Raw genomic sequence first — 11,837 nt, 5'->3', positions numbered from 1 at the left:
CACAGAAATTCCCCACAAGGCCTCCATGGAGCCGATTTTATTGCATTTCTGCTCTTCACAAGCACACATTCTCCGACGAGGACACAACACTCCTTTTATTTTGTTTGCGCCTCAGAAGCAACCAGGGGAGCTGGCGGGCCTCGTTTGGACACTGGGACCAGAGACTGTGCTCGGACACACAGCCTCTTGGTGGACAAGTGTGGACTCAACTCCAAGTCCTGTGCTCCAGTCACTTTCTCAGTGACCCTTCGGACCCCTGGGACTGGGCTAGGGAACAAGTCAGCAAGAAGAATGGGGGTGCACTGGGTGCATCCCAGCAGCCTCACTAAAGGAGAACCCCTGGGCTGAGTTTCTGGGTGTTGGGACCTGAACATCTTCTGAATTCGTGTTGGATGCCCCCCGGCCCCTACTCCAGAGTTACCTGACCCCCGGCCTGACAGCGTAACAGACAGACGCCTGTGGGTGGAAGCTGAGGGGAGGGGGATCCCCACCAGTCCACAGTGGGCCACTCAAATGTCAGCCTCTGGTTCGGTGCAGACATGCGAAGAACCTGCTGATGCACATCCTTTTACTTTTCTTTTCTTTTCTTTCTTTCTTTTTTTTAAGATTTTATTGTTAAGTGATCTCTACACTCAACGTGGGGCTCTAATCCACAACCCTGAGATCAAGAGCCGCACGCTCTACTCTACTAACTGAGCCTGCCAAGCAGCCATGAGGCACACCCGTCCTAGAAGCAGACAGAGATGGACAAACAGGGCAAGGGGCCAGGAAAGAAAGCACACCAGATGGGACCACTAGCCCTTGTCAAGAATAAAAGGGCCCACATTCAGGGAAGGGGCCTTGGAGACACAAGAACAAGGGAACTGTATGTTCTGCTCACTCTGTCTGCCCAACCCAGTCTAGTTGGTGAGCTCCCCTCATCCTTCGGGACATGCTCTCCCCACCCCTTAGATAGTCATGGCACCTGTATCATACACATTTAAGAACAAGGAACAGAGGTGCAGGCACATTAGACAACTTTCTTCAGGTGTCTTGGATATGAAACAGCAAGGAAAGATCTAGAATCTAGGACAGCGATTGCTCTACTCCATTTTCCATCTGGACAGAACCTGTAGGGCTCTTGTCAGAAGTTCACCATCAGAAATTAAAAATCCTGGGACGCCTGGGTGGCTCAGTTGGTTAAGCAGCTGCCTTCGGCTCGGGTCATGATCCCCGCGTCCTGGGATCGAGTCCCACATCGGGCTCCTTGCTCAGCAGGGAGCCTGCTTCTCCCTCTGCCTCTGCCTGCCAATCTGTCTGCCTGTGCTCGCTCTCTCCCCTTCTCTCTCTCTGATAAATAAATAAAATCTTAAAAAAAAAAAGAAATTAAAAATCCTTTATGATTGGGGTGCCTGGCTCTTGATTTCAGCTCAGATCTTGATCTCAGGATTGTGAGTTAAAAAAAAAGTCTTTCAGGGTCGCAGGGGTGGCTTAGTCGGTGGTTAAGCCTCTGCCTTCGGCTCGGGTCATGATCTGGGAGTCCCAGGATCAAGCGCCACTTGGGACTCCCTGCTAAGCGAGGAGTCTGCTTCTCCCTCTGTGTCTCCCCCTCCCCCAGCTCATGCTCTCTCGCTCACTCATTCTCTCACGTAAATAAATAAAACCTTTTTTAAAAAGTCCTCGATGGTCAACAAGCTTCTCTTTGAAAATGAAAACATGACAGGGCAGGCTCATAGAGAAGGTCTAATCTCTAGCTGGCAGTGAAGTATTGCTCTGACTTGCTTTGCTCTTCAGGGAACTATTTTATACGAGACTCTTTGTTTTCCGAGATAGCAAATCCAGATCAAACAGGTTTTAGCAACAAAGGAAGTCTACTGGTTTACCACCTGGAAGACTCAGGTGAGATCTGGCTTCAAGCGCTGCTGATCCCTGTGCTCACACCATGTCATCAGCACAGAGCTCCTCCTCCCTCAGCTCTGCTCTGCCCTCTGCTGGTCTTGTTCTCACATAAGCCTTCTCCTCAGGGTGGGTCCCAGCAGCTCCAGGATCCTTCCTCTCAGCTTGCAGCCAAGGCGGAGACCTGGAACGGAGACCCTTATCCAAAGTGGGACCTTGGAGAGAAGATCTTCAGCACGAGGGAGGATGGGAAAGAAGTCCACTGGGTAACAGGAAATGGCGAGGAAACCTGGCGGTCCAGGTCTCAGACGTTGGGAGAAGCATAAAAACATGGGCTTGGGCATTCAACACAAATTGGCCCTCTGCTGGCTTTTGGTTCTAATGCACATGATGTGCATGTTAAAAGAATACAAAAATAAAAACAAAAGGGAAGAAAAAAGTAAACCAAAAGTTTGCCAACAACTTCAGGTGCCTGACAGGAAAAAGCACAAAAATATTTGGGGGCATAAATGTGAAGATATTTACTAATGACCGTGAATATTAGGTGACATTAAGAAATTCTTTTAAATTTTGGTATGTGAAATAGAGGTATTGTATAAAAATGAGGCTTTTTTTTTTTAAGATTTATTTGTTTATTTGGAGCCGGGGGTATAGGAAGAGGGAGAGAGAATCTCAAGCAGACTCTGCTCAGTGCAGAGCCCGACATGGGACTTGATCCTATGATCCTGAGATCATAACCTGAGCCGAAATCAAGAGTCCTATGTTCAACTGACTGAGCCACCAGGTGCCCCAACAAGGCTTTATTTTTTATAGATCTGTAATATATTTCAGGATGAAATGTTATGATGTCTGTAATTTGCCCTTAAATATTTCAGCAAAGAAGGAGGTGGAAGAGTGGAAATATGGCAAATTTATAAGTTTTTTTTTTTAATTATTACTGGGGGTAAAAAGGATCATTACAAGGATGTGTCTAGGAGTCATAGGTGTGTGGAGCCTTTCTAGACTGAGAACAGGATGAGGGACCACAGGGGCATAAGAAGTGGGTCCTGGGACCCTCATGGTTGGTCACATTCTGTTCTGTCCCCTCACAGGACGCAAACAGGATAATTGCCAAGTCGGGTAAATTGACAGGAGCCCTGATCCCTGCTCATGCCTGTTTCCCACACTGGCCCGTGGTGCTGACCCGTCCCTCTCAGAAAGCTCTCAGATCCTTCCTTCCCCAGTCACCCAAGACAGGGCTGGGTTACTGGTACCCACCGGTCTCTGTAGGTACAGACCCTGCATCACCCAAAAAAGGTTTTCACTCTGGCTCCTGTGCGGATGATGGGAACCATGGCGAAGACGTTATTCATTTGTGGGGCTCCCTTTGCTCCAGGACATGGCCTGGGGGCAGACTCTGGGACAGAAGTTGCCTGATATGGCAGGTTGAATCTTTCAACAATGTTACAAGGTGGATATAAAGACTATTACTGTCCCAATTTTTCAGATTGGAAAATGAGGCAGAGAAGTAACTTTCCCAAGTGGCAGAGCCAGGATTCAAAGCCACGCCGTCTGGCTCCAGAGTCCATGCTGGAAAGGACTGGGCTGTGTTTGGAGGTGGTGAACTGCTCGTCAATGAAGGCATTCAAGCAGAGGCCTGATGACAACGCAGGAATGGTGAACAAGGGATCCCGTCCAGGAATCCAAAGTCCATTTCAGTATTGAAATCCATGGTCTTTTGAATGGGCAGATCTGGGGAGAGGCTAAAACAAGACCCAACCCAGAGTGAGCTTCAAGAGTTCCATGAATACACACCCTCCCCAAGTTCACACAGGACTCGCTGGCCAATTAATTGACATGCGGTCTGGTTTTCTAGTGGACTAGCCACCAAGTAGGCAGTGAGGGCCTGCCTGGGAGACACCTGGTTCCACATCTGGGGGGACAGCCCATTGGAGTCTGAACCTGGCTAGCCATGCGATCAGCCAACCTGGAGGCTTCTCCCCAAGACCTTCCTGATGCCCATGAGCCATGTTAGCCTCAGGGACGCTCAGGGCTGTCCAGATCCCATGGGGACAAAGCTGATTCCACTGCCCTTTCTGGGCTCAGGGTCCTCATCTGTAAAATGAGGGCAGTGATGAGACCGTCACCGAGATCCCAAGTTCTGGGACCGTGGGCTTCGGGCAAAGGAGTGGTGTCCAAGCCTGGGCTTGGAGAACAGCTCGGTCACTCTTGGTGAAGCTGAGACCAGCACAGCCTGAATGACAAAGAAACCTGGTTATGGAATCATTATACTATACTGCCTGTTTTCTTCATTCAGGTACACAACATATGGCAGATTGTTACTCAAGTACTTAGAACCCTGAGATCTCTGCTCACGCCCCTCCTTCTGGGAACCTTGACCTAGGCATCCTTCCTTATCTGCAGAGTCACATCCTTGCAGCACCGGGGCTTAGGCATGAAGATTGCTGTGTTAACCAAGCAAAGTACAAAGAACTATTGTTCGTTCTCACACGAGGCACGAGACAGGGGCATGTGCAGTGACTCAGTCTGAACCCCAAACCTCCGAACCACAATGCTGCCGAGGCTGCCCAGGGAGGGGCTGGGGCTATTACAGCTTGAAGTCCCTGGGCACGTGGCCAGGAATTCAACCCTGCTGTCAAGCACTTATTGAACACCTGCTGGAAGTGCTGGGAAGGCATACACTAAGTGCCATCTAGCACTCTGCTCTCCAAAGCTGTGCCACCTCTATGGGGTAGCTGATGGAGGGAATGCTGTTCTGTGCAAGGGACATGGGGAGAAATCCCAGGAAATTCAAGGGCTTGCTTCCAGGACATAGTGTCTGTGGCCAAGTGGGGACTAGACTTCAGGCTTCTTGATTTCCAAAATCACACCAACTCCCCACCAAATGCACAACTGCTGAGAGACAGGTGGTTGACAATGTGAATTTTAAAAAATATTTTTATTAATTATTTCTCTTTTTTAAAATGTACAAATTGATATTTGGAGATATGCATACATCTATGATCTTACTACCGCAGTCAAGATGATGAACATTTCCATTATTCCAAAAGTTACCCCCAGGCTGTGAGTGACCTATTTTCTGTAACTTTAGATCAGTTTGCATTTTTTGAAAGATTTTATTTGAGAGAGAGAGAGGAGCAGAGGGAGAGGAAGAGAGAATCCCAAGCAGACCCCTGCTGAGCGTGGAGCATGATGAGGGGCTTGATCTCTGACCTGAACTGAAATCAAGAATCGGGCACTAATTGATTGAGCCACCCAGGTGCCCTGATTTGTTTGCATTTTCTACAATTTTATATAATTGAAATAATACAGTATATACTTTTTTGAGGGGTCTGGCTTCTTTCACTCAGCAGAATACCTTGAGATTCATGCCTTTGTAACACTTGTCCATCATTCATAGCTTGTTATAGCAGAGTGGTACTCTGTTGTATGGCTATACCGCAACTAGTTTATCCCACTCCCCCAGGGACACACTTTTACATTGTTTCCAGTTTGGGGCCGTTACAAATAAACCTGCTACAGACAGTTGCATTCAAGCCTGTGTATGGACAAATGTTCCACCTTTTTGGGGTAAGTACCTAGGGGTGGAAAGCGGGCTCACTTGTAGACGTACCATTCCATTTGTAAGAGACCGGCAAACTGGTTTTGCAAGGGGTCATTCCATTTTACAATCCTAACAGCAGTGCTCAGGGGCTCCTGTCTCCACATCCAGTCGGCACTTGATGTAGTCAGTTTTGGTGAGCTCCAGCATTCTAACAGGTGTGTTGAAGTAGCTCTTTGCGTGGTTTTAATTTGCATTTTTCTAATTACTAATAAAGCTGAGCTCCTTTTCCCGTGCCTATTTATGATCTATTTCTCCTTTGGTGAAGTATCTAAATCTTTTGCCCTGTTTTTTTTTATTATTATTGGATTGTAAGTTTTCTTATTATGGAGTTTCAAGGATTCTGTATATTTTAATCCATCTAGATGCCAGTCTTTCTTGCTATATGATCTGCAAATATTTTCTGCTGGTCTGCTTGTCTTTTCATTATCATAGCACTTCCTTGTATCAATATTTACTTTTCTGAATTGTGCTTTGGGCGTTGTCTCTGTGTAACCCAAACTCACAAGTATTTATCTCTCATGTTCTACTCTACAAGTTTTAGAGTTTAAGGTTTTAACTTTAGCCTATGATCCATTTGGGGTTAATCTTTATATATCGTGTGAGGTAGGGATAGAAGATATTATTTTTTTACACATGGATATAATTGCCCATTTGTTAGAAATACTACCCTGGTGGGCTTTATCAGTTAAGCATCTGACTCTTGGTTTCAGCTCAGGCCGTGATCTCAAGGTCCGGAGACCAAGCCTGCCCGGGACTCTGTGTTCAGCATAAAGTCTGCTTGTCCCTCTCCGTCTGCTTCTTTCTTCTGCTTCTTCCCCTGCTCTCTCTCTTGAAAAAAGACATAAATAAAATCTTAAACAAACAAAAAGAAATACTATCCCATCATGGGGCTCCTGGGTGGCAAAATGAGTTGAGCGTCCTACTCTTGGTTTCGGCTCAGGTCATGATCTCAGGGTTGTGAGATCGAGCCCCTAGTCGGGCTCCACACTAAGCACAGAGTCTTCTTTTGTTTCTCTTCTTCTCCCTCTTCCTCTGTCCTTCCCGCTCATGTTCTCTTTCTCTCTTCCTCAAATAAATAAAAATAAATCTTAAAAAAAAAAGAACTGTTATCCTGTCACCATTCAATTGTTTTTGTCAAAAATCTGTTGTTATGTGTGTTCATTTCCAGATACTTTATTGTGTCCCATTGATCTATTTTCTACATGTACTGTTCTGATTACAGTTTTATAGTAAGTCTTGACATTAGATCATACAATCATCCAACTGCATCTTTTTCAAAATTCTTTTGGCTATTATAGGTTCTTTGCATTTCTACGGAAATTGTAGAATGAGCTTTCAATTTTTATCTTCCCTAAAAAAGCCTGCTGTGACTTTGGTTGGAGTTGTGCTGAATTTATAGATCGAGTTGGGGAGGATTAAGCCAACCTTGCATTTCTAGAATAACTTCCAGTTGGTCATGATATTTTATGATCCTTATATTATTGGATTCTGTTTGCTGAAATTTGGTTAATATTTTTGTATCTATGTTCACAAAGGATCACGATCTGTGGTTTTATCGTAACGTCCTTCGTCTGGTGTTGGTATAAGAGTAACACTGGCTCCATAGAATTACCTCTCTTGCCCAGCTGCCTGTGCAGGCATTAGATGGTGACACACAGCCTCCTGCCACAGGGTGAGAGGAGGCCACCACCTCCCCAGGAAGGCGGTGGAGTCCAGAGCCCTGGCCTCCAGCTCTTTCAATTCTCTAACCAATGCATTAATCAGGACTCAGGCTTCCACATCAATCATGAGCTTGAACAGTTTTACTTGAAAGAAGTGCATCCACACATCCTTTGGGATTTGGTGCTAACGTGGAATCAGAGAATGGAGCTCTGATTGGCCAACCACTTCTCAACCAGATCAGAGATTAAAGTTTCCAAAGTCTTCCAGTTGCCAAGGTTGGGGGGTGGGCACCAGAGTGTCTGAGCTCTCCCCCTCCCCCAAGGCCAGGGGCAGAGTCCTTCTCAGAGAAGGAGGCCTTGAATGCACCACCTGGGGACATGCGCTTCCTTGGAGGACAGGGACAGTATGTGAAGCCCAACATCTGTGATTTCTTCTTGCTTGTCAGGAACCTCCCCTCTGCTTCTCTAGACAAAAGTTCGAGAAATGTTTGGCCCTTGGTCTCAGGAATACCACATCGATGTAAACAGGAGTGAGGAAATAGATTCTAGTGAAGAATGAGACTGTGGACACCAATGGCCTCCCACACCAAGAGACCGGAAAATGGGAGAAGAGAGTAGGAAAGGAGAGACAGGGATGGTTCTGGGCGAGGCCTTTGTGAGTCACAGAGGAGTGTCTTGGAGGCCAGTTTGATTTTACTTCGGAAGGACGGAAACAGCTAGAAAACTGGATCCCACCCTATGTCAAAAAGGACTTGTTAGCCCTTTAACAACAGGGACGTGGTGTTCTCTGGGACAATGTACACGCCCTCAGGACAGGGGAAGGAGGTTGGGGTGGGACACCTGTTCCCCTGGCCCCGGCTTGATTTCTATTGCCTTTGAACATGGTGGACCAGAGGCCCCATGAATTAGTCCTTCATTATCTGAACGAGGGAGCTCCCTTCGGTAAGTAAGAAACCGCCTTATTTACGGAGTTTGAAGCCGTGCCTAAGTGTCTGAGAGCTGGACCCTGACCGAATTCACAGAAGGGGAAGTGTAGCATCTTTCCTGGAGCTCCTTCTGCCTCTGGCGGTGGCCGGGGTACTGGGAGTGGGGGTAAGGGGCTGCCCACACGTGCTTCCTGCTGGACAACCCCACGCACCTGGATGGCAAGGACAAGAACCCCACGGTGAGGTTGGAGAGCCCCCGCACAGCCCCATCTACCATGAAGGTGGCCGTCCAGGAGGACTGCAGGAAGATCTCGGTCCTCACCACAGAGACGATGACCTTGAGGCAGAGGGCCCGGGACGAGTGGAGTAGAGAGGGGTTCAAGGGCCCTTGAGGGCTCGTGGTACCTGATGGCTCTGGCCCCAAATCTTGACCTCTCAGAGCATAGTCTGTTCCAGATGGCCAAGGGAAGAGGCTGACATCTCTCACCCTGCTTCCTATGCCTCCAGGCTCCTCCGGGGTGCACCTGCCGCTGCATAGCATGGAGACAACCTCAGTGGGTGGGCCCCAAAGTCACACTGAGTTCACTCTCCCCTGGTGTCGGTGCCAGTTTGAAATTCTCAGAGAAGGGGGAGCAGAGCTCGAGGGGAGCTTGTGTCTGGGAAGTGCTGCCCCCCTGTGGTGGGCATGGGGAACAGCAGGCACCTGTGGCTTGTCCCTTGCCTTGGGGGTTTCTCAAAGCTCTTTCCTTAAATTTTTGTCTAAAATGTCCTCACCCATTTCCCCCCCCATCACCATTCCTCATGAAATTTTAATGCCGCTGATACGCTGTATATCTGTTTTATGTACTGCATGTCTATCTATAGCTTTATATATAAAAAGAGTCACGTTCTGTCCCTCCCCTCAACCACCTCCCAACCCTTGACGGTGATACGGCCACAGGGACTGTGAAATGCACAGTCTCACTGGAGGGAGACGGACGGGAATTCAAAGCCCCAGAATGAGCTGCCCTTAGGACGTCAAGTGTGAGACCCTTCCAATCTTCAGGGCTCTGTGCCCCAAAACGGTGAGGGCAGTTATCTGTGCTGCCTACCCTGTCCGGTTTCCCTCTTCCCTTCCAGAAGTCTGGCAGCCAAGCAGTCCTTTAGAACATGGTTCACCTGTCAGCTCTGTGCAGTGTCTGATCTGAGCCCGTGGGCGCGTCTGATCACCCCCACTCTTCAGGCAGGACCATGAGGCCCGGAGAAAGCACAGACAGGAAGGGGCGGAACGCAGGTTCCTGACACACTCACCAGCGTTCTTCCCACTGGGCCCCCCGCCTCCACATTTGAGCCTCGCCGGAAAGGCTCCTGGCCCCAAACCCAACTTCACTCTCCTGAACGTGGCCGTATCCCAGGGGCAGCAGCAATCGAGGTGGTTCTCCACCCACGTGTGCCGAAAGGATCAGTCCCTACGTTCTGGTGTTCCAACAGCTCCTTCAAAACCGAGATTCTGCAGGGGATGTTCTGGACTTAGGAGTCAAATACCTTCTCCCCAGCAGTGAGAACCGGGTTTGATCCTCAGGAGAGGATTTGAGAGGAGGTTTGACCCACAGGGAGAGGGAGCCCGGAGTCTGGAGGCTCCTGAGGGGAAGGTCTGAGGCTGTGAGCATGTGGACATGGGGGCACAGAAGACTGTAGCCGGGGGTCAGGGGACCAAAGACAACGGGGTCTTGGGGGGGTGCTGGAGGCTAAGGCAGGCGTGTAGAGGGTTTGGCTGTGAACGGAGGTGTCCCCAGGGGTATCTGGCTGGCATGAGCTCCTTCTTTGCAGATCATCTCCTGGTTTGGCATCCCTGAGAGCTCTGGCCCAGCTGTGGCACAGGTTGGCACCTGGTAAATGTGTGTTGACTGAACGAGCCTGAATTGGAACGGTCTTCAAGGGAAAAGTGAACTGTGCTGAGCCTTCAGGTATGGGCCGGGGCTTGTGTGGGAGCGAAGGGAAAAGCAGAGACAGTGTCACAAGCACCACGGACTGAGGACTTCCTTCATTCAACAAGGATTTCCCGAACACCTGCCCTGTGCCAGGTCTGGAAGATGGGTGGGGTGTGCAGGGGCTCCGGGCCCGAGGGAACATCCCGAGATGTAGGTGAACGCATGGGAGATGCCAAGGTAAGACGAAGCAGGGACCGTATTCTGTGGAGACAGGTAGGGCTGTCTGGGCCTGACGGGGCTGGCCTGGGACTGCTGAGAGCTCCAGGCCAAGAACCCCGCGCGCAGATGAGTCCACCCGCCCGTTCCCCCTCCCCGGCACCAGTAGGAGCCGCACCGCATTTCTGAGCACCCGCTTGGGCTTCGGGGGCTCTGCGGCAAGAGAGAGAGGAAGATGGGGGCCCGGAGCGACGCCCAGCATTCTCGTGTCCGGGGAGAGGGCGTCCCACGCCTCACCTAATTGAGAATAAGGTAGTAGGAGCGCCCACCGTGGCTTTGCCGTCTGCCCTTCCCAGACGTCCGGCCACTCGATTCATGGCACGCCTCTGAGTGAGGCTCAGAATCACACATTTGTGTGATTCTACAAATGTGGAATCAGAGCACAGAGACCCCAAACGCAGACCACAGGGACACCGGGCCTTTCAGGGACCAAGCAGTGTCCCAAGTCAGATGATCCACAGGGGCGGGAGGTGGGACCTGGCTCTATGCTCCCTGACAAAATCCTTCTAGAAGCCACCAGACCAAGAGAGCGGGCAGACCACCCCCCCCCCCCCCGCCACAGACAGGGCGACAGGTGGCTGTGAGGGCAGGCTCAGGGAATGGGGGAGACATTGGGCACGAAGAGCCAGTGGAGGCTTCCGACTCACGTTTGCACAGACAACTGTGAGCGGGAGCAGGAGAAGCAGAAGAGGAGGTGGCTAGGGCTGGAGGGGCCGCGCCCCCAGACACAGAGCCATAGAGCCGGCAGGACGGAGGCGGTGAGGGAGAGCGAGCTGCCCGGTCAGTTAAGTGTCTGCCTTTGGCTCAGGTCATGATCCCGGGGTCCTGGGATCGAGTCCCGCATTGGGCTCTCTGCTCAGCGAGATGTCTGCCTCTCCCTCTCCCTCTCCCTCTGCCCCTGCTCGTGTGCACTCACTCTCTCTCTCTCTCTCTCTCTCTCGCAAATTAATGAATAACATCTCAAAGAAAAAAGAAATACCTATTTTATTGAAAATGTTTCTTGTTTTGCCTTCATGACACGGTCGCAGCGTCGGTTACCCACCAGTTTGCCCGTGTGTGTAGGTGAAGCCCCCCAGCCTTGGTTCAGGTCGGGGCATCACAGACGACTCACATGTGAGGGGTGTGGGGGCCGCCCGGTCTAGGGGGCTCCAGGGTCCCCCCCACGGCTGCGTGCTCCCCCGCCGAGCGGACCAGCCCCACAGTGCCAGCCTGCAGGGGAAGGGAGGCCGGTCAGGCGCCCCCATGGCCCCAGCACCTGGAATTCTTGGGCCTCCGAGAGGCTTCTGGTTCCACTTGCTCTGCCAGCCGCTCCTTATGTGACCTAAGCCCTGCGGCCCGTAGAGGATCGTGCCTGCTTGTCGTGCCAGGAGTGTGATGTTGGTGCGGGCAGACTCGACCCCACCATTGTCCCTGTTCTGTGATCCACAGACCCCCGGCTCTCCTCTCCCCGACCCCCACACCCTCCCCACGTAGGAACACACAGGGAGGCACCAGGCCGGTCAGGAGGCTGAGGCAGGGGGAGCGAGGGAGGGGTTAGAAACGCAGTCAGGAGCCCTTCTTGTGGTTTCTAGGGGAAGGCAGGTCA

The sequence above is a fragment of the Mustela erminea genome, chromosome 10 (genome assembly GCF_009829155.1).
Source record: "Mustela erminea isolate mMusErm1 chromosome 10, mMusErm1.Pri, whole genome shotgun sequence".
Taxonomy (NCBI): domain Eukaryota; kingdom Metazoa; phylum Chordata; class Mammalia; order Carnivora; family Mustelidae; genus Mustela; species Mustela erminea.
Note: the sequence above shows the minus strand (reverse complement) of the source record.